The sequence below is a fragment of the Lissotriton helveticus genome, chromosome 12 (assembly GCF_964261635.1).
Source record: "Lissotriton helveticus chromosome 12, aLisHel1.1, whole genome shotgun sequence".
NCBI lineage: Eukaryota > Metazoa > Chordata > Amphibia > Caudata > Salamandridae > Lissotriton > Lissotriton helveticus.
The window spans coordinates 134,519,691-134,546,319 of record NC_136073.1 but is presented as its reverse complement, the minus strand read 5'-3'; the positions used below and the strand labels follow the sequence as shown (position 1 = coordinate 134,546,319).

Below are 26,629 nucleotides of genomic sequence, written 5' to 3'. Positions count from 1 at the left end.
TCTCTGCACTTACTGCTCTATTTGCCTGAAAACCTGTCTCCAATTGACGTCTGGATTGGGCTGCGAGACAGCTACATTTGTGCATTCCCTCTAGACAGCCACAACACAGGTCACTCAACTGCAACTGCATTCATCTGCATTCTGATTGGCATGGGGGAGAGCTCCATTCCCCCCACCGCAAATAGGTTCAAGAACAATAATTTATGTCAGTAGGTACAATATAGCTACATCTTATAATCATGTGTGTTTAAATAATTTATTCGTTAGATCGTTTAAATATTTTAAAGGATCTGTTTTTAATAGACATTTTACAAAAACGACTGGTACATTTGGTAATTCTGTAAAAGAAAAACTCAACTGCCGTGACATTGCCAACCACAATGCCTTGACTCGGATTCGAACCGAGGTTGCTGCGGCCACAACGCAGAGTACTAACCACTATACGATCACAGCGAGCTACTTGGGCTCAATAACATACAGTGACATGGAGAATTTATAATTCCGAACACTCAGGGAACTCCTGTGATAGGCTGAATGTGTTCATTGCTTCCTCATTCCTTATACAAAGGCTTTGTCTCCTCAGTGGTTGATAGGCTGAAACCGTTTCCTGGCCGCCTGTTTGTGAACTGCCAGGAGTCAAAGATCACACATACACTTGTGGGCCTGTGATGGGACACCAATGCAGAGAAACACACCTGGCGCAGATCTTCTATTCTGTCTATTAGATCTGCATCTCCCCTGTACCTCCTCAAGCCATCTGTATGTGAAGCAAGAAAAAGTTAAGGAGCGGTCCATCTACACTTTTATAGAGTGGATGCTGCCGTGAGCTCCTCCCAGCTAATCACACAAACAGCAGTAAAGCAAGATAACTACACAGTTAGGGGGGACGGCATGGTAAGGTTTTTGAGGAATTATTGAAACTGACCTCAGTGACCCATGATCAGAGCTGTGGCTAATGACTGCGTGCCTAATTATGATGAAGCAAGCACCATGGCTCGTAGGTGCCCCACAACACGCTTTTCTTAGCTCATTGAATTAAAGTATAAACCTCTGCCATGTATGAGTGGTAAAGGCTTGTTAATTTGGTTGCTTTTCCAATTCACGTCGGACAACAAGATGAAGGAACATTGGGGCATCAGAAGCTTTGGAAAGTAGCCACCAACCTCAGAGAAAGAGAGAAAGAGGGAAAAGGCAGTATGAGGTGTGGAGAAAACAGCAGCAGGTACAAGGAGCTCAAATGAGATTAATGGCGCCTAAATAGAGCACGTAAAGGAAAAGTTACAAATCTAAGAAAAGGGAAAGAAAGACTAGGAAAAAAACACGGAAAGAGCCTGTAGATAAAATTCTCTTCCAGGGACAGCAGGCTAAGAGAAATTACACAGGGAGCAGTTAAGCTTGTAACACGGGGAGAATAGAAAAGAAAATGCAGTTTTATGAAGTGTGTTTGCCTAATCCAGCAAGCACTTTTGTTTTATTTTTCTCTTTGCTTCTTTTATTGGTAAAGTAAGTTTCAAGTGCATGAATGGTATGACTGAGAGAGCCAGGGTATAATAATTTGAAGTGTTTGCACCAGCGCTAATGTAGGACGAGAGTTATAGCAAAGATATGAAAGGGGTAGCTATAATAAATATGTGAAAGGGCAATAGTGACACCAAAATAAGCCACCTATTTATAAAACTGACATGGAAGAAATTCTAAAGGTTAACTTCTGAAATTGTAGCCGATGTAAAAAAGTTTCTCGTTGTTGGCAGGATTCGAACCTGCGCGGGGAGACCACAATGGATTTCTAGTCCATCACCTTAACCACTCGACCACAACTGACTGTACGTTTTGTGCAAATAATCTGTATGAAAGTTTTCAAGGTGTCCCACAGCAAATTCCTGATATTCTGCAATGCACTTTTTAAAAATAATGTTTTTTTCAGCAGGCACATTCTCTCCTAAAAACAAAAATAAGGCTACATCTTATAATCATGTGTGTTTAAATAATTTGTCGTTAGATCGTTTAAATATTTTAAAGGATCTGTTTTTAATAGACATTTTACAAAAACAACTGGTACATTTGGTAATTCTGTAAGAGAAAAACCCAACTGCCGTGACATTGCCAACCACAATGCCGTGACTCGGATTCGAACCGAGGTTGCTGCGGCCACAACGCAGAGTACTAACCACTATACGATCACGGCGAACTACTTGGGCTCAACAGCATATAGTGACATGGAGAATTTATAATTCGGAACACTCAGGGAACTCCTGTGATAGGCTGAATGTGTTCATTGCTTCCTCATTCCTTATACAAAGGCTTTGTCTCCTCAGTGGTTGATAGGCTGAAACCGTTTCCTGGCCGCCTGCTTGTGAACTGCCAGAAGTCAAAGATCACACATACACTTGTGGGCCTGTGATGGGACACCAATGCAGAGAAACACACCTGGCGCAGATCTTCTATTCTGTCTATTAGACCTGCATCTCCCCTGTACCTCCTCAAGCCATCTGTATGTGAAGCAAGAAAAAGTTAAGGAGCGGTCCATCTACACTTTTAAAGGGAGGATGCTGCCGTGAGCTCCTCCCAGCTAATCACACAAACAGCAGTAAAGCAAGATAACTACACAGTTAGGGGGGACTGCATGGTTAGGTTTTTGAGGAATTATTGAAACTGACCTCAGTGACTCATGATCAGAGCTGTGGCTAATGACTGCGTGCCTAATTATGATGAAGCAAGCACCATGGCTCGTAGGGGCCCCACAACACGCTTTTCTTAGCTCATTGAATTAAAGTATAAACCTCTGCCATGTATGAGTGGTAAAGGCTTGTTAATTTGGTTGCTTTTCCAATTCACGTCTGACAACAAGATGAAGGAACATTGGGGCATCAGAAGCTTTGGAAAGTAGCCACCAACCTCGGAGAAAGACAGAAAGAGGGAAAAGGCAGTATGAGGTGCGGAGAAAACAGCAGCAGGTACAAGGAGCTCAAATGAGATTAATGGCGCCTAAATAGAGCACGTAAAGAAACAGTTACAACTCTAAGAAAAGGGAAAGAAAGACTAGGAAAAAAAACCAGAAAGAGCCTGTAGATAAAATTCTCTTCCTGGGACAGCAGGCTAAGAGAAATTACACAGGGAGCAGTTAAGCTTGTAACACGGGGAGAATAGAAAAGAAAATGCAGTTTTATGAAGTGTGTTTGCCTAATCCAGCAAGCACTTTTGTTTTATTTTTCCATTTGCTTCTTTTATTGGTAAAGTAAGTTTCAAGTGCATGAATGGTATGACTGAGAGAGCCAGGGTATAATAATTTGAAGTGTTTGCACCAGCGCTAATGTAGGACGAGAGTTATAGCAAAGATATGAAAGGGGTAGCTATAATAAATATGTGAAAGGGCAATAGTGACACCAAAATAAGCCACCTATTTATAAAACTGACATGGAAGAAATTCTAAAGGTTAACTTCTGAAATTGTAGCCGATGTAAAAAAGTTTCTCGTTGTTGGCAGGATTTGAACCTGTGCAGGGAGACCACAATGGATTTCTAGTCCATCACCTTAACCACTCGGCCACAACTGACTGTACGTTTTGTGCAAATAATCTTTATGAAAGTTTTCAAGGTGTCCCACAGCAAATTCCTGATATTCTGCAATGCACTTTTTAAAAATAATGTTTTTTTCAGCAGGCACATTCTCTCCTAAAAACAAAAATAAGGCTACATCTTATAATCATGTGTGTTTAAATAATTTGTCGTTAGATCGTTTAAATATTTTAAAGGATCTGTTTTTAATAGACATTTTACAAAAACAACTGGTACATTTGGTAATTCTGTAAGAGAAAAACCCAACTGCCGTGACATTGCCAACCACAATGCCGTGACTCGGATTCGAACCGAGGTTGCTGCGGCCACAACGCAGAGTACTAACCACTATACGATCACGGCGAACTACTTGGGCTCAATAGCATATAGTGACATGGAGAATTTATAATTCGGAACACTCAGGGAACTCCTGTGATAGGCTGAATGTGTTCATTGCTTCCTCATTCCTTATACAAAGGCTTTGTCTCCTCAGTGGTTGATAGGCTGAAACCGTTTCCTGGCCGCCTGCTTGTGAACTGCCAGAAGTCAAAGATCACACATACACTTGTGGGCCTGTGATGGGACACCAATGCAGAGAAACACACCTGGCGCAGATCTTCTATTCTGTCTATTAGACCTGCATCTCCCCTGTACCTCCTGAAGCCATCTGTATGTGAAGCAAGAAAAAGTTAAGGAGCGGTCCATCTACACTTTTAAAGGGAGGATGCTGCCGTGAGCTCCTCCCAGCTAATCACACAAACAGCAGTAAAGCAAGATAACTACACAGTTAGGGGGGACTGCATGGTTAGGTTTTTGAGGAATTATTGAAACTGACCTCAGTGACTCATGATCAGAGCTGTGGCTAATGACTGCGTGCCTAATTATGATGAAGCAAGCACCATGGCTCGTAGGGGCCCCACAACACACTTTTCTTAGCTCATTGAATTAAAGTATAAACCTCTGCCATGTATGAGTGGTAAAGGCTTGTTAATTTGGTTGCTTTTCCAATTCACGTCTGACAACAAGATGAAGGAACATTGGGGCATCAGAAGCTTTGGAAAGTAGCCACCAACCTCAGAGAAAGAGAGAAAGAGGGAAAAGGCAGTATGAGGTGTGGAGAAAACAGCAGCAGGTACAAGGAGCTCAAATGAGATTAATGGCGCCTAAATAGAGCACGTAAAGGAACAGTTACAAATCTAAGAAAAGGGAAAGAAAGACTAGGAAAAAAACACGGAAAGAGCCTGTAGATAAGATTCTCTTCCTGGGACAGCAGGCTAAGAGAAATTACACAGGGAGCAGTTAAGCTTGTAACACGGGGAGAATAGAAAAGAAAATGCAGTTTTATGAAGTGTGTTTGCCTAATCCAGCAAGCACTTTTGTTTTATTTTTCTATTTGCTTCTTTTATTGGTAAAGTAAGTTTCAAGTGCATGAATGGTATGACTGAGAGAGCCAGGGTATAATAATTTGAAGTGTTTGCACCAGCGCTAATGTAGGACGAGAGTTATAGCAAAGATATGAAAGGGGTAGCTATAATAAATATGTGAAAGGGCAATAGTGACACCAAAATAAGCCACCTATTTATAAAACTGACATGGAAGAAATTCTAAAGGTTAACTTCTGAAATTGTAGCTGATGTAAAAAAGTTTCTCGTTGTTGGCAGGATTCGAACCTGCGCGGGGAGACCTCAATGGATTTCTAGTCCATCACCTTAACCACTCGGCCACAACTGACTGTACGTTTTGTGCAAATAATCTGTATGAAAGTTTTCAAGGTGTCCCACAGCAAATTCCTGATATTCTGCAATGCACTTTTTAAAAATAATGTTTTTTTCAGCAGGCACATTCTCTCCTAAAAACAAAAATAAGCCTACATCTTATAATCATGAGTGTTTAAATAATTTGTCGTTAGATCGTTTAAATATTTTAAAGGATCTGTTTTTAATAGACATTTTACAAAAACAACTGGTACATTTGGTAATTCTGTAAGAGAAAAACCCAACTGCCGTGACATTGCCAACCACAATGCCGTGACTCGGATTCGAACCGAGGTTGCTGCAGCCACAACGCAGAGTACTAACCACTATACGATCACGGCGAACTACTTGGGCTCAATAGCATATAGTGACATTGAGAATTTATAATTCGGAACACTCAGGGAACTCCTGTGATAGGCTGAATGTGTTCATTGCTTCCTCATTCCTTATACAAAGGCTTTGTCTCCTCAGTGGTTGATAGGCTGAAACCGTTTCCTGGCCGCCTGCTTGTGAACTGCCAGAAGTCAAAGATCACACATACACTTGTGGGCCTGTGATGGGACACCAATGCAGAGAAACACACCTGGCGCAGATCTTCTATTCTGTCTATTAGACCTGCATCTCCCCTGTACCTCCACAAGCCATCTGTATGTGAAGCAAGAAAAAGTTAAGGAGCGGTCCATCTACACTTTTATAGGGAGGATGCTGCCGTGAGCTCCTCCCAGCTAATCACACAAACAGCAGTAAAGCAAGATAACTACACAGTTAGGGGGGACTGCATGGTTAAGTTTTTGAGGAATTATTGAAACTGACCTCAGTGACCCATGATCACAGCTGTGGCTAATGACTGCGTGCCTAATTATGATGAAGCAAGCACCATGGCTCGTAGGGGCCCCACAACACGCTTTTCTTAGCTCATTGAATTAAAGTATAAACCTCTGCCATGTATGAGTGGTAAAGGCTTGTTAATTTGGTTGCTTTTCCAATTCACGGCTGACAACAAGATGAAGGAACATTGGGGCATCAGAAGCTTTGGAAAGTAGCCACCAACCTCAGAGAAAGAGAGAAAGAGGTAAAAGGCAGTATGAGGTGTGGAGAAAACAGCAGCAGGTACAAGGAGCTCAAATGAGATTAATGGCACCTAAATAGAGCACATAAAGGAACAGTTACAAATCTAAGAAAAGGGAAAGAAAGACTAGGAAAAAAACACGGAAAGAGCCTGTAGATAAAATTCTCTTCCTGGGACAGCAGGCTAAGAGAAATTACACAGGGAGCAGTTAAGCTTGTAACACGGGGAGAATAGAAAAGAAAATGCAGTTTTATGAAGTGTGTTTGCCTAATCCAGCAAGCACTTTTGTTTTATTTTTCTATTTGCTTCTTTTATTGGTAAAGTAAGTTCCAAGTGCATGAATGGTATGACTGAGAGAGCCAGGGTATAATAATTTGAAGTGTTTGCACCAGCGCTAATGTAGGACGAGAGTTATAGCAAAGATATGAAAGGGATAGCGATAATAAATATGTGAAAGGGCAATAGTGACACCAAAATAAGCCACCTATTTATAAAACTGACATGGAAGAAATTCTAAAGGTTAACTTCTGAAATTGTAGCCGATGTTAAAATGTTCCTCGTTGTTGGCAGGATTCGAACCTGCGCGGGGAGACCCCAATGGATTTCTAGTCCATCGCCTTAACCACTCGGCCACAACAACTGACTGTACGGTTTGTGCAAATAATCTGTATGAAAGTTTCAAAGGTGTCCCACAGCAAATTCCTGGTATTCTGCAATGCACTTTTTAAAAAGAATGTTTTTTTCAGCAGGCACATTCTCTCCTAAAAACAAAAATTGCATGAGTATATCTCTAGTTTGGAAAAGGATAGGCTTTCATGCATACTCTCATGTGGCACTCAAGTTTTTGGGACGCTATTGCACTCTGTTTTCGTGCTGCTTTTAGTCTATGGCCCATATTACAGAAGTCTACCATCTTTGAGTATTTGAGGCTCCTTTGTAAGTGCTTTATCTTTTTTACTTGAAGAGCTATATAATAAAGGGGTCAGGGAAAGATTGCATTTATGGAAGATAAAAGAAGGCACACTTGTCTCACCAAATGCCGTAGAGAAACCTGATGTTTTACTCATGTTATCTTTAGTTTGTTTTTGTTAGACCTTGCATTCTTAAGGTGGCCTCAACCCTACCTTATTGCTTTTCACCTACGCATTTTGCTGTATCTTTTTGTTGGCCTTAGGACTCTGATCACTTTATCGCTACTAATCAGTGCTGAAGTGCACGTGCTTCTTTCCTAATCATGTGTGTAATTGGAGTACACCTGACTGACAGATTTAATTGACTTGAAAGCCCCTTGTAAAGTGGTATACCATATACCAAGGGACTGATTGTGCTGCCCAAAGAAGTAGCATTTCAAACCTGTCTCAAGCCTGCTACTGCAGTGCCTGTGCTGCAGTGTACTGCCACTTCGACTTGACATTTAAAACTACTTGCCAAGCCTTAAACTCCAATTTTATTACATATAATTAACCCCTAAGGTAGGCCCTAGGTAGTCCTAGGGGCATCATGCTATGTAAGTAAAAGGTAAGACATGTACTGTGGTAGTTTGCATTCCTGGAAGTACCAAACAGTCTATTACATTTTTCACTATTGTGAGGTCTGCCCCTCTCATAGGTTAGAATTGGGTATTCCCTTATACTTTTTGGGGGGTAATTCCATATCAGAGAGGAGAAGCTTTATTTATTTATTGATAAATCCTATTTACTGGTGAGGTTGGATTTAACTTTACTATTTTATAAATGCCATTTTTAGAGAATGAGCATTTCTCTGCACTTACTGCTCTATTTGCCTATAAAACCTGTCTCCAATTGACGTCTGGATTGGGCTGCGAGACAGCTACATTTGTGCATTCCCTCTAGACAGCCACAACACAGGTCACGCAACTGCAACTGCATTCATCTGCATTCTGATTGGCATGGGGGAGAGCTCCATTCCCCCCACCGAAAATAGGTTCAAGAACGATAATTTATGTCAGTAGGTACAATATAGCTACATCTTATAATCATGTGTGTTTAAATAATTTGTCGTTAGATTGTTTAAATATTTTAAAGGATCTGTTTTTAATAGACATTTTACAAAAACAACTGGTACATTTGGTAATTCTGTAAAAGAAAAACCCAACTGCCGTGACATTGCCGTGACTCGGATTCGAACCGAGGTTGCTGCGGCCACAACGCAGAGTACTAACCACTATACGATCACGGCGAGCTACTTGGGCTCAATAAAATGCAGTGACATGGAGAATTTATAATTCGGAACACTCAGGGAACTCCTGTGATAGGCTGAATGTGTTCATTGCTTCCTCATTCCTTATACAAAGGCTTTTTCTCCTCAGTGGTTGATAGGCTGAAACCGTTTCCGGGCCGCCTGCTTGTGAACTGTCTGAAGTCAAAGATCACACATACACTTGTGGGCCTGTGATGGGACACCAATGCAGAGAAACACACCTGGCGCAGATCTTCTATTCTGTCTATTAGACCTGGATCTCCCCTGTACCTCCTCAAGCCATCTGTATGTGAAGCAAGAAAGAGTTAAGGAGCGGTCCATCTACACTTTTATAGGGAAGATGCTGCCGTGAGCTCCTCCCACCTAATCACACAAACAGCAGTAAAGCAAGATAACTAGACAGTTAGGGGGGACTGCATGGTTAGGTTTTTGAGGAATTATTGAAACTGACCTCAGTGACCCATGATCAGAGCTGTGGCTAATGACTGCGTGCCTAATTATGATGAAGCAAGCACCATGGCTCGTAAGGGCCCCACAACACGCTTTTCTTAGCTCATTGAATTAAAGTATAAACCTCTGCCATGTATGAGTGGTAAAGGCTTGTTAATTTGGTTGCTTTTCCAATTCACGTCTGACAACAAGATGAAGGAACATTGGGGCATTAGAAGCTTTGGAAAGTAGCCAGCAACCTCGGAGAAAGAGAGAAAGAGGGAAAAGGCAGTATGAGGTGTGGAGAAAACAGCAGCAGGTACAAGGAGCTCAAATGAGATTAATGGCGCCTAAATAGAGCACGTAAAGAAACAGTTACAAATCTAAGAAAAGGGAAAGAAAGACTAGGAAAAAAACATGGAAAGAGCCTGTAGATAAAATTCTCTTCCTGGGACAGCAGGCTAAGAGAAATTACACAGGGAGCAGTTAAGTTTGTAACACGGGGAGAATAGAAAAGAAAATGCAGTTTTATGAAGTGTGTTTGCCTAATCCAGCAAGCACTTTTGTTTTATTTTTCTATTGGCTTCCTTTATTGGTAAAGTAAGTTTCAAGTGCATGAATGGTATGACTGAGAGAGCCAGGGTATAATAATTTGAAGTGTTTGCACCAGCGCTAATGTAGGACGAGAGTTATAGCAAAGATATGAAAGGGGTAGCGATAATAAATATGTGAAAGGGCAAAAGTGACACCAAAATAAGCCACCTATTTATAAAACTGACATGGAAGAAATTCTAAAGGTTAACTTCTGAAATTGTAGCCGATGTTAAAATATTTCTCGTTGTTTGCAGGATTCGAACCTGCGCGGGGAGACCCCAATGGATTTCTAGTCTATTGCCTTAACCACTCGGCCACAACTACTTACTGTAAGTTTTGTGCAAATAATCTGTATGAACGTTTTCAAGGTGTCCCACAGCAAATTCCTGATATTCTGCAATGCACTTTTTAAAAATAATGGTTTTTTCAGCAGGCACGTTCTCTCCTAAAAACAAAAATTGCATGAGTATATCTCTAGTTTGGAAAAGGATAGGCTTTCATGCATACTCGCATGTGGCACTCAAGTTTTTGGGACCCTATTGCACTCTGTTTTCGTGCTGCTTTTAGTCTATGGCCCATATTACAGAAGTCTACCATCTTTGAGTATTTGAGGCTCCTTTGTAAGTGCTTTATCTTTTTTACTTGAAGAGCTATATAATAAAGGGGTCAGGGAAAGATTGCATTTATGGAAGATAAAAGAAGGCACACTTGTCTCACCAAAGGCCGTAGAGAAACCTGATGTTTTACTCATGTTATCCTTAGTTTGTTTTTGTTAGACCTTGCATTCTTAAGGTGGCCTCAACCCTACCTTATTGCTTTTCACCTACGCATTTTGCTGTATCTTTTTATTGGCCTTAGGACTCTGATCACTTTATCGCTACTAATCAGTACTGAAGTGCACGTGCTTCTTCCCTAATCATGTGTGTAATTGGAGTATACCTGACTGACAGATTTAATTGACTTGAAAGCCCCTTGTAAAGTGGTATACCATATACCCAGGAACTGATTGTGCCGCCCAAAAAAGTAGCATTTCAAACCTGTCTCAAGCCTGCTACTGCAGTGCCTGTGCTGCAGTGTACTGCCACTTCGACTTGCCATTTAAAACTACTTGCCAAGCCTTAAACTCCAATTTTATTACATATAATTAACCCCTAAGGTAGGCCCTAGGTAGTCCTAGGGGCATCTTGCTATGTAAGTAAAAGGTTAGACATGTACTGTGGTAGTTTGCATGTCCTGGTAGTACCAAACAGTCTATTACATTTTTCACTACAGTGAGGTCTGCCCCTCTCATAGGTTAGCATTGGGTATTCCCTTATACTTTTTGGGGGGTAATTCCATATCAGAGAGGAGAAGCTTTATTTATTTATTGATAAATCCTATTTACTGGTGAGGTTGTGTAGGAGAGTAGGGTCTGCAATCCTATGATCACCCAGATTTTTGCTTTTTGCTGCACTGGTTTACGACTTTCCCTGGCTGTGGGCCTGCTAATCAGACCCACAGCCTAGCTGTTCTCTCTATCCAAATTGTACTTAGGTGGGGGCGTGGCTTGGATGGCAAGGAGGCTAGAGACCTAAGTCCGGAGCTCCCGACCCCCAAGTCCAACGAGCGGCGCGCATCACAGTCCAACGCAAAGAGAAACGGGTCCAAAAGCTAGAAAGGTGTGTAAGAACCGATCAGGCACCTTATGCGAGGCTCGGCGGAAGGAAAAGTGCAGGAACGAGGCGACGACGGAGGGGAAGACGAGCTGCCAGGGGGAAAGAGGAGCGACCCCAAGATGGCGGCGTGACCAATGCAGACCAGGGGAAGATAACAAGCCGGGCCGGAGACACGACACACAACACACAGCCCGGATCCCACCGCCCCAGCAGAAGAGAGAGGCAGTCAAGGCGAGCGATCAGTGCAGCAGAAACAACAGCCGGGAGAGACAGCCAGGCAAGCAAACAACCCCCGGCATAGCGAGACAGCGCGAGCAGAACAGCGAGCGCAGCAACGCAACAAGCGCGCTAGTCGCCCCCTCACTGCCCACAGCCCGCAACCCAGAACTGAGGCTGGAATCTCTTAAACAAGGAGAACAGTCACTCAAGCACGGCCCAGCAGCGTCGGTCCAGCGGGGGAAGCCAACAACTAGGCGGCCATTTTGGTGAGGAGAGAGGAAGCACAGGGCGGCCATCTTGCCAAAGTACCCCTACAGGGGCATGCCCCGCAGTGTATGTCTTCAGCCCGTTGAACAGCGCATACACAAGGTGAAGAACAGCAAGCGTGCAAAAAGAGACCAGCGCAGGAAGACACGCGAAGACACCGCCATAGAGAACGCACTGGCCGCCCCTCTCTCTAATTACGAACCAAATCTCCCAAGGGCGGTCCAAGGCAAACAGCGCAAGCAAACAAGCAAATAGACCAGCGAGCGCTCCGGTCGCATCTTTCACAACCCGAGACCAAGGCCAAGCAGCGGCAGGTCAACAGAGGTGCCAATAACAAGGCGGCCATCTTTGTGAGGGGGAGAGGCACAGGGCGGCCATCTTGCTGAAGCGCCGCTCCACCAAGCAGGTAAACAAACCCCCGAAACAGCGGAACGGCACAGCAGATCAGCGCTAACAAGCGCGCTGGTAGCCTCAGCAGCCTTGTCACCTCCTACAAGCCGCAGCTCGAAATCAGGCCCAAGCAGCGCCAGGCGCCATCCCTGGTGAGGAGAAAGAAAGGAGGCACGAGGCGGCCACCTTGCCAAAGCGCAGCGGCACACCCTCAACGACAGCCCAACGAGCAGCGCGAGCAAGTCAAGGAAGCAACGAGCAATACGGAACAGCGCAAACAGAATTAAGGCTGGGAAAGGCCAATCACGCAAAGTACAGCCCAAGCAGCGCCAATAACAAGGCGGCCATCTTTGTGAGGAGAAGAGGCACAGGGCGGCCATCTTGCCGAAGCGTCGCTCGACCAAGCAAGTAAACAAAGCCCCAGGCATAGCGGAACGGCACAGCAGATCAGCGCGAACAAGCGCGCTGGTAGCCTCAGCAGCCTAGTCACTTCCTACTAGCCGTAGCTCAGAATTAAGCCCAAGCAGCGCCAGGAGGCCATCTTGGTGAGGGGGAAAGAAGGCACAGGGCGGCCACCTTGCCAAAGCAGAGAGGCTCATCCCAGTGCTCTACAGCAAACAGCAAATCCAGCGCAGCAAACGAGATCCCTCACCCCACGACTCAGACCACAGAGCGGCCATCTGGCGGGAGCGTCGCCCCACCAAGCGAGCAAACAGTCCCGGCGCGGCGGGTCGGCACAGCAGATCAGCGCGAACAAGCGCGCCAGTAGCCTTGGTACCCCGGTCACTTCCCACAGCGGAGCTAAGGCAGTAGTGAAGCAAACAACAAGGCAGCCACCCCGGTGAGGGGGGGGGGGAGCACAAAGGCGGCACCCCGGCCAAAGCATTCGAACAGTGCATGACAAACCCAACAAACAGCGTAAACAGATGAGCGCTACTCGGAACTGAACTGAGGCGGTCTTTCAAAGGAGGCCAATCACCCAAGCGCAACTCTGACAACGACGTGACCACACAAGCCACATCATACGACCACCAGAACAAAGGCAAAAGGACCAGAGAACACGGTGTAGGAGGCTGGCGGAATATAGAACAAAAACCAGAGTGGTCAAGTGGCCACCCAGGTTTAGAGACAACACCACAACGCAGATAAACACCCTGAGGCTCAAAGAGGGTAAGGGAGGAAACAGGGCCGCAATAGGACGACCACCAACAGAAGGGAAGCCCAATATCAACCAGGTAAAAAGAGGGACCGAGGCCATGGCGGGCAGAGATGGGAAACAAGGCACAAATGACCCGAAGAAGAGCAAGAATGAAATCCCACCGTCCCCGGGGAAGGAGCGAAACAACCAAGGGGAAGGCACAATCACGCTGGACATGCTCCTAAAGAAAATAACCGAAGGTAACGAACTAGCAAAAGCCACGAAAAAGACAGTAGACAGCATCCAAATGGAACTAATAGCAATCAGAGCTGAGCAAAGCAGAGCCAATGGCAGAATAGACGAAGTAGAGAAGAGAGTAAGCACGCTGGAGGACAACGCAAGCATAACGCATAAGGACATGGGCCTTGTCATAAAGAGAACAACGGCGCTGCAAAAGGCCATGGCGGAGCAGGAGGACAGGAGCCGCAAGGGGAACATAAGACTCCTGGGAGTTCCCGAGGAGGAAGAAGACACACCGGGGGCGTGTGCCTTGATGCTGGAGGCCTTACTACCAAAAATAACGGGACTCAACTTCGACAAACCGCTGGAAATCACCAAGGCCTACCGCATACCAGCCAGGAAGCAGATGAACAGCAACGCCCCTAGGCCCATCATATGCAAACCCCTAAGAGAAAACCAGACAGAGGCGATTTTTGCGGTAGCGAGGAAAGGCCGCCCGATTATGATAAACGGGAGCAAAGTAACCATCACCCAGGACTTCTCCAAACTAACAGTCGAGGTGAGGAAAGGCTTCCTAGCCCAAAGGGAACATTTGCGGAAAAAGAACATTGCTTTCACATTTGCAGGCCCGTCCAGGATGAGGGTGACAGACAGACACGGAAGTAGAGTCTTCGATGACCCCAACGACCTGTACCGATACCTACGAGACCCGGAACCAGAGGAGATGGAGCTGCCGAGCCCAGGGGCAAAGAGAAGGGCATCCTCTGACGAAACACACGAAGGAGGTGAATAAGAAGGAGCGCTCCTGAAGGAACACGCATATCACAGACAACCAGGCGCAGGAGCAATAGCACCCTCCGTGACTCTTGACTGATACGAACAATAGCCTGGTAAATCAAGCATGCGCAACCACGCAAGGAGACTCTGACACCAACAACAACCTACCTCAAAAAGGGAACCTATCTCATACGACAACAACATACTACCTCAGAGGGCCACAGAACGAGTGCCGACCACAACCACCGGGATACAGAACATGCCGTGAGCCACCAAACAGCAAAACAACCATATCTACCTCAGCAAGACCACGGTGGCCACGGGAGGAACCGCTGATCATATCCTTTTCTTTTGAAACTGACCATGTGGGGCGGGGGGGTTTTCGTTCTTTTCGTTTTGGTTTCTCGCTTTTGGCTAACACGCTAAGGACTAAAAGACTCAGGAAGTACTTGGGGGGGGGGGAGTGTGAGGACCCTTGCTGTCGCACACCCGGTTTACTACTGACGGGGGGGAGGGGGGAGGGAGGGAGGGGGTCGGGCCAGGGGAGGGAGCGAAGTCGGCGGGAACGTTAGTACATGGCAGAGCCGCCGGCGGCATCATGAACAAAGGACCTAGAATCTTGCCTTTCTCCACAGGCACCCTATACTTTTCCTATTCTTTTTCTCCCATCCAGCACCCCGGGGGGGGCCGCAGAACGCAAAGCACAAGCGATGAAGCGAAACCACCGTGACAAACACAACTAGAGCAGGCCTGTCCACTGATTTGAAAGTAGTGTCCATGAATGTTAAAGGACTGAACCACCCAGTCAAACGTAGGAAAATCCTGGACTACCTGTCCAAACTGAAGGGAGATGTGTACATGCTCCAAGAAACAAAGCTCTCCGAAGAGGAGGCGAAACTACTTAAAGCCAGATGGATAGGGGAGGTACTCTGCTCACCGGCAATAGGGAAAAAAAGAGGAGTAATAACAATCCTGAGCAAGAAGGCCAACATGGCAACACTAGCAGTGGACACTGATGGAGATGGCCGCTTGCTCATAGCAAGCGTCCAGAGAGGAGGCGACACAATCCACATGGTCAATATCTATGGTCCGAACTCGGAAGACAAGCAATTCTGGACGAGAGTAGACAGCAAGCTATCAGATCTCCCCCAAGAGGACCTCCTGATCACAGCCGGGGACATGAACAAGACGATGGACCAGGCAACAGACAGACACCCAAACAGGCCAAGTCACAACTCCAACAACAACAACAACACCCTGAAAGACTTATGCACCAAACACCAACTGGCAGACCCGTGGCGGCTCCAACACCCGACAGCGCGAGAATACACCTTCTACTCACACCCACATAACTCCTACAGCAGGATCGACTACATACTAATGTCCAACACACACACGCACCTCATAGAAGACACGGAAATAGCCACAATCACCGTCTCAGACCATGCTCACATAACACTCACCCTAAGTGGGAAACACAATGAGAACCCAACGAGGAGGTGGAGACTGAACGATGACATTCTCCAGAACAGAGAGAACGTCAAGGAAATTGAGGCCACAATAAAAGAGTACCTCGAACACAACGACAATGGCGAGGTAGGGAAAGACACTGTATGGGATGCCCTCAAGGCAACAATAAGGGGGAATCTGATAAACATCAAGGCCAGGATGAACAGAGGGCGGAACAAAAAGCTCCATGAGCTCGAGGAGGAAATAACAGCACTGGAGAGAGGTCACTGTGCCAACATAACGGACAAAAACACGCTCACTCTGCTCACAAAAAAGAAATACGAGCTAAACAAGATTTTAAGCGAGAGAGCGGGCTCCTGGTTGACGAAGTTCAAGTCAATCAACCTATGTGCAGCAAACAAGGCCGGGAAGCAGCTGGCGTCCTACTTAAAGGCAAAACAAAGGCAACACACGATAGCAGCGATTACGGACCGCACGAACAAATCCCAAACAACGAACAAAGGAATACTAGAGGTCTTCAGGCAATTCTACCAAGAGCTGTACACTGAGGATCACAACTTGAACAAAGATGCAGGACGTGACCTACTCAGTAGAACCAACCTGCCAAAGCTGGACGCGGCGGAAAGGGAGTCGCTCGAAGCTGACATCTCGGAGGAAGAGATTGGTATTGCCATAAGCCAACTGAAACGAAACAAGGCGCCAGGACCAGACGGTTACTCAGCAACATTCTATAAAACATTCAAGGAACACATCAAGACACTAATGGCACAAACATACTCCACATGCATCAAAAAAGGGAGGATGACGGAGTCCATGTGCGAGGCCAACATCACCATAATTCCGAAGGAGGGGAAAGACCCACAGTACCCCCAGAACTACAGACCAATATCGCTGATAAACGTTGACTGCAAGGTCTATGCAAAAGTCTTAGCAAACAGACTAAACAAGATCCTGCCGAACATCATCCATCCCTCACAAGTGGGATACATAAAGAACAGACTGTCGCAGGACAACACAAGGCTACTGTGCCACCTGATCAACCACACAGCAAACAGCAACGAGCAGGCAGTCATGATAGCGCTGGATGCGGAGAAGGCGTTTGACAGAGTCTCGTGGCCTTTCCTGGGTAACTGTTTGGGAGCTTTTGGCATAGGCAGGAAGTACACGGCGATGGTCATGGCCCTCTACAACAAACCTAAGGCGAAGATAGTCGTGAACGGGAGCGCATCCGAAACGCTCACGCTGGGCAGGGGAACCAGACAAGGATGCCCCCTCTCACCCGGACTATTCCTGCTCGCGCTAGAGCCCCTGCTAGCCAGAATCAGGGACAACACCGAGATAACAGGCGTAAAGCTCAAGAGGAAAACAGTCAAACTAGCAGCATACGCCGATGACATCCTAATTACAACAGCGAACCCCTCCACGTCGATAAAAGCTCTGATGGCCACAATAGGTGAATATGCAGAAGCCTCAGGCTACAAACTCAATAAGGAGAAATCTGAATGTAAGCCAATGAATGTCCATACCACAAGAGAGGTCCTAGGCGATTCCGGCCTAGCATGGCAAACGAAACCTCTGAAATACCTAGGACTCCACTTTGGGAAAGACCTCACGTCAACCCTGCAACACAACGAGGACCTCACGCTGAAGAAGATAAAGGAGAGACTGGAGTTATGGTCGCCAAAGTTCATCAGCTGGTGGGGACGCATTGAAACGATCAAAATGATGATAACACCGGTAATAAACTACACGCTATCAATGCTACCACTTCCAATGACAGATACATTTCACAAAAAATTGGACCAGCTCATAAACATCTTCCTGTGGAAAAACAAGAAGCCAAGGATAAGCCTACAAAAACTGAGACTGTCTAGAGACCTCGGAGGCCTTAACATCGCGAACTTCAAGACATACCAGACGGCTTGTCTGGCGAGACAGGGTATCGCCTGGGCAGATGCCACACAAACGTACAGGCCAGTATGGCTGGAGGTCGAACAAGACATCCTAGGAGGACTCAGGCCAATAGCACTCCTAACAGCGAACCGGCACCCACTGAAATCGAGCGCCATACTCAAACACACGAGAGAGGCCCTGCTGAAAGTGGACAGGCACATGGCGCAGAAACTGAAGGGCACTGCATGGGAGTCCATCTGGTTTAACACGAAAGTGACCTACCAAGGGGCAACACTGCATAATGACACGTGGATCAGAGAAGGCATCAGCACGCCCAGTCAATTAGAAACAAAGGGAAAACCGCTGACCTTCCAGAACATACAGCAGCTACATGATCTCCCGAACCCAGAGTTCTATAACTTCCTTAAAATCAAGACTGCAATAACAAAGGCCAACCTATGCGGAGAAGAGCCGGGGATCATCAAGTATCTGCAACTCATCGACCTAGCAGGACATCAAACGGCAAAAATCTATAAACTACTCAGCCCATCCAAGATGGCGCAGAACAAAAAAGCAACCAACACATGGGAAACGCGCCTGGGCAGGCAACTAAATGAAAAGGAGCGAGCAATAATGTGGAGTTCAGCGACAACAAACAAAATCACCCCACAACTAGCGCAAACAAAATACTGGCTGCTCCACAACGCATACTGGACGCCATCCAAACTCCACAAGGTCGGCATAGCAGACTCAGACAAATGCTGGAACTGTCAGAAAGAAGAAGGGACCCTCGAACACCTTATTTTCACCTGCGTGAAGGTCAGGAAGTTCTGGGCTCAAATCAACACTTTCCTGAATGACATGCTCAAAACTAATCTGAAGATCAGCTTCGTCAGCCTGGCAACTGAGCACCTAACAGCGAACCTAAACAGTAAAGAAGAAAGAGAACTCCTAGACCTACTTCTCACAGCGGCCCTCAAAATGATCCTAACGAACTGGAAAAACACAGCCAAAGCAAGCTTTAAAACATGGATCAACTGGATTACCTTCCTGAGGGGAGCAGACAACATTACAGGCACCTTCTCGAAAGAACACACAGCCAAGCTGCACATGTGGGACCCGCTCGATGAGCTCCTGAGGACGACCCGATAAAGGACAACCCCCCCCCCCCTCTTTCTTTTTTCTCTTCTTTCCTTTCTTCTCCAGTGGAGGGAGAACAACAGACATACATGACCGCCAACTGTGTACCTATATCCGTATGTATATATATATTTTTGTACGACCTTCTTTTGTATACCAATAAAAAATTTCTAATAAAAAAAGAAAAAAAAACAAAAAAAAAAAAAAAAACAAATTGTACTTAGGTACTGAATTGGCACTGGGCCCTCTCCAAGTCCCTGTACCCAGGGCTGAGGTGCACCCAGAAGTCTCCCAGGGGCTGAAGCATGTATTGTGCCACCCCTGGGTTGACTAACTAAAACTGACACAACTGGCTGCACGACAGCTGGGGCAAGGTGGTGTAAGCACCCTTTGCTTTAGATATAGTATACCTATATCTAACCCTAAAATGGACACACAGATCTCCTATCAGTCACTCCTATGGCAGGCCTTAACAATCCTGAAGGCAGAGTGCTTGGAATCGTGTGAGATGGTGCTCTGGCATGAGCTGAGCCTGTCTGCGGCTTTCGGGATCCATCCCTTAGCCGTTTCCATGATATCGCATACCATATACTCTTAAGTGCATTATAATCCTCGCGGTTATGTGCCAACTCTGGTATCGCTTTATCAAAACATGTCGAGTAAGGTGTCATACGAATTGGAGTACTAACCCCTCGCCAATTCTGGCGACGGGGTTAGCATTCCACCCTTCTAGAGGGACACGACATGTATGTAACCCCTAACCCCGGTTAAAGTCAGACAGAGCCTTAGCATCCACAAAATGGATGCTGCCACCGAGACACAAGTCTGCCCTCCTGCTGCTGGGAGTCCTCCCAGAGCAGGAGATAAGGACAAAGGGTTTCCTGCCAGGGGCGGTGCCAGCACCGTCCCAGACAGGGTTTTGTGTATTGTAGGTAGGCAGGGCTTTAGAGGAAGGTGACTGCACGTGGCACCCCGGTGCTCACTGTGCATAGGCTGGCTGGAACCAGTTCCAGGGTCACTCCAGACCCTGTGCTGGGGAAAAGCCCGCCAAGGAAGTGGGTGTAACCACCCCCCTCCTAGTCCCACCCATAGGGCAGGACTTAGTCGCGTGCCAGCCCCTTTTTACAGGATAAAGGTAGAGACTGGCCCCCTTCCAAATCAGATCATCTTTGAATCCTGAAACTACTTTCTGCGAAAGGAACTCAAGACTTCTTCCTAAGATTTCTCCCTTGTGACTAAGGAGTAGTCACCCTGCATCCGCAGGCACCATCTAAAGAACACTGCGGTCTGCTGCAAGTCCTTCCTCCGGAATCCGACTGCCCAGCTCGACGAGAACCGGCTTCCCTGGCACCTCTGACCTCTACCCACCTCTACAGCCCAGCTGAGAACCGTGGGTGCGACGAGACCTCAAGGGACTGGCCATCTGCAAGACTGCACGACTTCTTTCCAGCAAGCCCGCCGAGTGAATTCCTGGTGAGTGCTTTGGGGTCCGAGAAGCCCCCACCCTGAGCAGCTCCAGCACCGAAGAGCAGCCCCCCAGCATCTCCACGATCGGCGTGGGGCCCTTCTGCTTTTTGCTGCTCACCGCGTTGTTTGGCTACTAGCCCGCTGGCTTGTGGCCTTCCTGACGACGCCCGACGACATTTCTGCTGCTGGTCTGGTTGCTCCAGACTGGCCCTTGCTTCCCTCCATCGGAGAAGTAACCTGGACCCTCCTGGTCCACTCAAGACGCCATTTTAGGTCCACCGCGTGGGCCTTGCATTTGCCAAGACTTGTTGCCCAATCCTGGGTCCAGCGACGTCGACAGCAAGAACCTTCGTGGGACAGCTCGCACCTCCATCCTGGTCGCCGACAACGCCTCCTGGTCCGAGAGACTGCAGAGCCCAGCAGCGCCCACTCACCTGACTGCGGTGACTTCGCCCGGTGCCATCCTGGTGCCCACTTAATCACTGGCTAGTGATTCAAGAACTTGGTCCCCTCTGCTTTCAGGTTTCCTTCTTCCTTGATCCAGGCTTGGATCCATCGAACTTTTCTTCACTGGTCGCCTGCCAGCAACTTCTTCCTTCCAGGCTCCTGGTCCGGCAACGAGATCCCCGACGTCTTTTCAGACCTATGCAGCTGCAGCCCCTGGGCTAGGTAACTTCGGCACTTCGGTGTCCCAGCATAGCCTCACTATCCTAGGGTCAGGATCCACTGTCGTTTTCTTCCTACCAGGTCGGGTTCGCCCGTGAACACTAACTTTGCCTTTACTAGCCTCCATAGACTTTGTCCCGCATCCCGCGTGAGAGTGCACACTCTGCACCCGAGTCCCCTGGGTCTCCTAGTAGTAATCTAACAATTCCCTAGTCAAGTCCTAGCGATTCCAAAGCCTATTAGAACTGTTACTTACCTGCTAGTAATTCGCATTCCACTTTTAAAGTATATGGTTTTTCGTGCCCCTCGGGCATTAGTGTATAACGTGCTAACTTAAGTATTTTCGTAAGAGTTTTGTTGTGTGCCTAGCACCCTGTCCTCATAAAGAGTACAGGGTTGTTGTGATTCTAATAAATACACTGTTTATTTTCATAACACTTGTGTGGTGTCCTTTCACTGGGTGTTCAAGGGGTAATGTGATGGTAAAACAGCTGGCTTAACACGCCCTCTAGAGTCTTAGCCTTAGACTGCTCGTATCCATGCTACTAGGATAGCTGGTCTATAAGGTTGACTTACAACCAATCATCAATAAGGGTTGTTTGGACTGATATATAGTGATCACTAGAATAGTGAACACTGCACATCAGGCCAACTTCTCACATTGGTGAGCAGCGGTTGGGATTTGAGCTTGCTGTTGTTTTACCACACATGCCCTAAGAATATCTTGTGAAAGATCACATAAGTACTAAAGGTACATATAACTTAGCTTAGAATACTCTGAGTTCTACTGAACCAGCTGTTGTAGCTCCTAGGGCCTAGCACACCCTAAACTACAACTCTAGCAAGGGATCAGTAGGCAAACATATAGTGTAGGTAAGTGCACCACTTACACCTCACTAGAAAAGCATGTCGACTCAGGGGGACTCTACTGAGACTCCCCTGGTCAGTGTTGACCCTCCACAGGTCACTTCAAGATATGCAGCTCTCAGTTTTCAGGAGATGAGACAAATCTGTGTCTCCAGGAAACTGAAGCAGGGGTCTAACCCCACCACTCCCTTTCTGATAGGTCTCTTAGAGACATATGATGCCAGAAAGCTTTCTCAGTTACATGAGAACATGCCAGCCTTAGAGGGAACCTCTGGGGATCCAGATCTCCCCAACACTGATTCAGCAGTTGAGGAGGAGGATCAAGAGGTACTCTCTGGGGATGAGGTAGACAAGGGTCTTGAGGTAGTCAGAAGGCTAACTAGGACCAACTTAGACTTACTTGGGCTAGGATCTGGGGGCCCCCCAGTACTGACCCGAAGTGGGCCTAACCTTGGAGTTAGGAGAGATAGATCTCTTTCTAGGGACTCCAATAGATCTCTGCACTCTAATGCCTCTTCTCAGGGGAGAAGGAATCCTCCACAGAGGAGAGTTACTTCCCCTCAGAGAAGGGAGCATGAGGCTAGGATGAGACAAGCTGAACTGAGGATTGAAAGGGAAGAAATTGCCCTGGCCAAAGAGAAGCTTGCCCTGGCAAGAGAGCAGCAGATGAGTGGGCTAGCTCCCACTGGTGGCAGCAATCTCCCAAGAGATAGAGAGAAGGGTTTAGATACTAAACACCTGACTAAAATAGTGCCCCCCTTTAAGCAAGGGGATGATATCCAGAAATGGATGGCTGCTCTGGAGAGGGCCTGCACTGTGCAGGGCATTCCCCAGAGTCAGTGGGCAGCTATACTGTGGCTCTCCTTTGATGGTAAAGGTAGAGATAAGCTCCTCACTACAAGAGTGGAGGATGCTAACAATTACCAGGTCCTGAAGAATACACTGGTTGATGGGTTTGGTTTAACCACTGAGCAGTACAGGTTGCTGTTCAGAGACACCCAGAAAACTCAGTCTCAGGACTGGTCTGATTTTGTGGATTGTGCCACTAAGGCTTTGGAGGGCTGGTTGCTGGGTAGCAAGGTTACAGATTACACAGGATTGTATAATCTAATGATGAGAGAACAAGTTTTGAACAATTGTCAGAACCAGTTGCTGCACCAGCACCTTGTTGATTCAGATCTGACCTCTCCCCAAGAATTGGGAAAGAAGGCAGACAAATGGGTCAGGACAAGGATCAAGCAGAACCAGAACCAGGGTGGTCAGAAGAAAGCAGACCAGAAGGGTAATGTTAAGAATGAGCAAAATGACCAGAAGTCTTCACCAGGTCCCCAACAAACCAAAGAGGGTGGGGGTCAGGCTTCCCAGAAGAAGAAGACTCAAGAAGGCCAGTCAAAAAGGTGGTGCCAGTACTGCAAAAGTAAATCTCACTGGTTTAGTGAGTGCACCAAAAGAGGAGGACAAACTCCTGCCACTACAGCTCCTAAAGCAACTGCACCCCCTAGTACAGTCAGTAGTGGTAGTGTCACTCCCAAGGCATTAGTTGGGTTAACCTTGGGTACTGAGGGGTCTGACAACTTAGTTGGCACACTCACTCAGGCTGTCCTTGTCTGTACAGGGGATATGGATATGTCCCCTGAAATAAGTCCCAATACTTTGGGCAAATACAGGCAGACACCTTTGATTAATGGCAAAATGGCTCAGGCCTATAGGGACACTTGTGCCAGTGTCACCATGGTGACACCTAACTTTGTGGACCCTGGACAGATCATGCCAGGTACTGATTTCCTGGTGACCAATGCCAGCAATGTCACTACTAGTCATAGTGTGGCAATTGTGGCTTTCTCCTGGGGTGGAGTGAAGGGACAAAAGAAAGTTGTAGTCAGTTCAGACCTCCCAGTTGATTGTTTGTTGGGCAATGATTTGGAGTCATCACAATGGTCAGAAGTGGAGCAGAGGACTCACATGGAGATGTTAGGCTTGCCAGCACATGTGCTTGCTGTGACTAGGTCACAGGCCAGAAGATGCCCCACTGAACAGGTGCTGGATCCTGAAATTATGGACCAGACACCTTCCAAGAAGAAGAGCAGTAAGGGTAAGGCTTTGCCTTCCCCCTTGCCCCAGGTTGAGGATCAGGTCTCTGAGGAGGCTGATCTAGAAGAGCTGAGGGAAACTGAGCCTAAAGAGCTTGAACTTGATCAAGTTGAGTTTCTGGGCTCAGGGGGACCCTCCAGAGCAGACCTGGGGAAGGAACAGTTGAGCTGCCCTTCCCTTGAACCCCTCAGACAGCAGGCTGCTGCTGAGGCTGCAGGGAATGCCACAGGTGCCCACAGGGTATACTGGGAAGATGGACTCCTGTACTCTGAGTCAAGAGACCCCAAGCCTGGTGCAACCAGGAGGCTGGTCATCCCCTTGTCTCTGAGAGGTTTCCTTCTCACCTTGGCCCATGAGATTCCCCTTGCAGGTCATTTAGGTCAGACAAAGACTTGGGACAGGCTTGTCTCACACTTTCACTGGCCCCATATGAATGAGAATACCAAGGAGTTTTGTCGCTCATGTGTCACTTGCCAAGCCAGTGGTAAGTCAGGTGGCACAACAAAGGCCCCCCTCATACCACTACCTGTGGTGGGGGTTCCCTTTGAAAGAGTGGGGATTGACATTGTTGGTCCAATGGAACCCCAGACAGCATCAGGACACAAGTTTATACTGGTGGTGGTGGACCATGCCACCAGGTATCCTGAGGCTATTCCCCTTAGGACCACTACAGCCCCTGTAGTGGCAAGAGCCCTAGTTGGAGTGTTCTCCAGAGTGGGTTTCCCTAAGGAGGTCGTTTCTGACAGAGGTACAAACTTCATGTCAGGATATCTGACTGCCATGTGGAAAGAGTGTGGTGTGAACTACAAGTTCACCACACCCTATCATCCACAATGCAATGGGCTTGTTGAGAGATTCAACAGGACCCTGAAAGGGATGATTCATGGACTACCTGAAACTCTTAGGAGAAGATGGGATGTCCTGATCCCCTGCCTCTTGTTTGCTTACAGAGAGGTCCCACAGAAGGGGGTTGGCTACAGCCCTTTTGAGCTTCTGTATGGGCATCCTGTAAGAGGACCCCTGTGTTTGGTGAAGGAAGGATGGGAGAGACCTCTCAAAAAGCCTGCAACCAACATAGTGGACTATGTACTTGGTCTCCGCTCCAGGATGGCTGAGTATATGGAGAAGGCATCTAAAAACCTTGAGGCCAGCCAGGAACTTCAAAAAGCTTGGCATGACCAAAAGGCTGTACTGACTGTGTACCAGCCAGGACAGAAGGTGTGGGTGCTGGAGCCAGTGGCCCCAGCAGCTCTGAAAGACAAATGGTCTGGGCCCCACACCATCATTGAGCAAAAGGGAGAGGTTACCTACTTGGTGGACCTTGGAACTCCCAGGAGCCCTCTCAGAGTGCTCCATGTTAACAGGCTCAAGGCATATGTTGACAGGAAGGACATGAGCTTGCTCATGGCCACAGATGAGGGACAGGAGGAAGAGAGTGACCCTCTCCCAGACCTGCTCACTCAGAATCCTGATGATGGATCAGTAGATGGTGTTGTCTTTTGTGGCAGCCTCACTGAACATCAGCAACAGGATTGCAGGCAAGTCTTGCAATCCTTCAGACATATGTTCTCTCTGACACCCAGCCAAACTGATTGGTGTACCCATGATGTTGACACTGGAGACAGTCTGCCTGTCAAGAGTAAAATCTACAGACAGCCTGATCATGTTAGAGACTGCATCAAAACTGAAGTGCAGAAAATGTTGGAGCTGGGAGTCATTGAGCCCTCAGATAGCCCTTGGGCTAGCCCAGTAGTTCTAGTGCCAAAGCCTCACACCCAGGGTGGTAAGAGAGAGATGAGGTTTTGCGTAGACTACAGAGGCCTCAATGCAGTCACTAAGACTGATGCCCACCCAATACCAAGAGCAGATGAGCTTATAGATAGATTGGCTTCTGCCAACTTCTTAAGCACATTTGATTTGACAGCTGGGTATTGGCAAATCAGGTTAGCTGAGGAAGCCAAACCTAAGACAGCATTTTCTACCCCTGGAGGGCATTATCAATTTGTGGTAATGCCCTTTGGACTGAAAAATGCACCTGCCACCTTCCAAAGGTTGGTGAATCAAGTCCTCACTGGGCTGGATGACTTCTGTGCAGCTTATCTTGACGATATTGCTGTCTTTAGCTCCACCTGGGAGGATCACCTGGTCCACCTGAGGAAAGTGTTAGAGGCCCTGCAAAAGGCAGGCCTCACTATCAAGGCCACAAAGTGCCAGATAGGGCAGTCACAGGTTGTATACCTGGGCCACCTTGTAGGTGGAGGCCAGGTTCAGCCACTGGAGAGTAAGATACAGGCCATCAAGGACTGGACTCCTCCAATCACCCAGACTCAGGTTCGAGCTTTCTTGGGCCTGACTGGGTACTATAGGAAGTTTGTCAGAAATTATGGGTCCATAGTGACCCCCCTTAATGACCTGACAAGCAAGAAGATGCCAAAGAAAGTTCAGTGGACAGCAAGCTGTCAGAAAGCATTCAATGACCTAAAGCAGGCCATGTGCACAGCACCTATCCTCAAGAGTCCAGATTACTCCAAGCCATTCATTGTCCAAACAGATGCTTCTGAGTTGGGTGTGGGAGCTGTTCTGTCTCAACTGAATTTTGATGGTAATGATCAGCCTATTGCTTTCATTAGTAGGAGGTTGACACCCAGAGAGAAAAATTGGTCAGCTATTGAGAGGGAGGCCTTTGCTGTGGTCTGGGCCCTGAAGAAGCTGAGGGCCTACTTGTTTGG

The 26,629-nt window shown here is 47.1% G+C and overlaps 6 non-coding genes across 6 annotated transcripts; all 6 read right to left on the bottom strand.

Annotated features, from left to right (window-relative positions):
- Window positions 1-2,113: 2,113 nt before the first annotated feature.
- TRNAH-GUG (transfer RNA histidin (anticodon GUG)) lies at window positions 2,114-2,185 on the bottom strand. The gene has a single exon. It is a non-coding gene; the product is annotated as a tRNA-His (tRNA).
- Window positions 2,186-3,845: 1,660 nt separating this feature from the next.
- TRNAH-GUG (transfer RNA histidin (anticodon GUG)) lies at window positions 3,846-3,917 on the bottom strand. Its single transcript has one exon. It is a non-coding gene; the product is annotated as a tRNA-His (tRNA).
- Window positions 3,918-5,203: 1,286 nt separating this feature from the next.
- TRNAS-AGA (transfer RNA serine (anticodon AGA)) lies at window positions 5,204-5,286 on the bottom strand. The gene has a single exon. It is a non-coding gene; the product is annotated as a tRNA-Ser (tRNA).
- Window positions 5,287-5,577: 291 nt separating this feature from the next.
- On the bottom strand, window positions 5,578-5,649 carry TRNAH-GUG (transfer RNA histidin (anticodon GUG)). The gene has a single exon. It is a non-coding gene; the product is annotated as a tRNA-His (tRNA).
- A 1,286-nt stretch (window positions 5,650-6,935) lies between these two features.
- On the bottom strand, window positions 6,936-7,017 carry TRNAS-AGA (transfer RNA serine (anticodon AGA)). Its single transcript has one exon. It is a non-coding gene; the product is annotated as a tRNA-Ser (tRNA).
- A 1,487-nt stretch (window positions 7,018-8,504) lies between these two features.
- TRNAH-GUG (transfer RNA histidin (anticodon GUG)) lies at window positions 8,505-8,576 on the bottom strand. The gene has a single exon. It is a non-coding gene; the product is annotated as a tRNA-His (tRNA).
- Window positions 8,577-26,629: the final 18,053 nt, after the last annotated feature.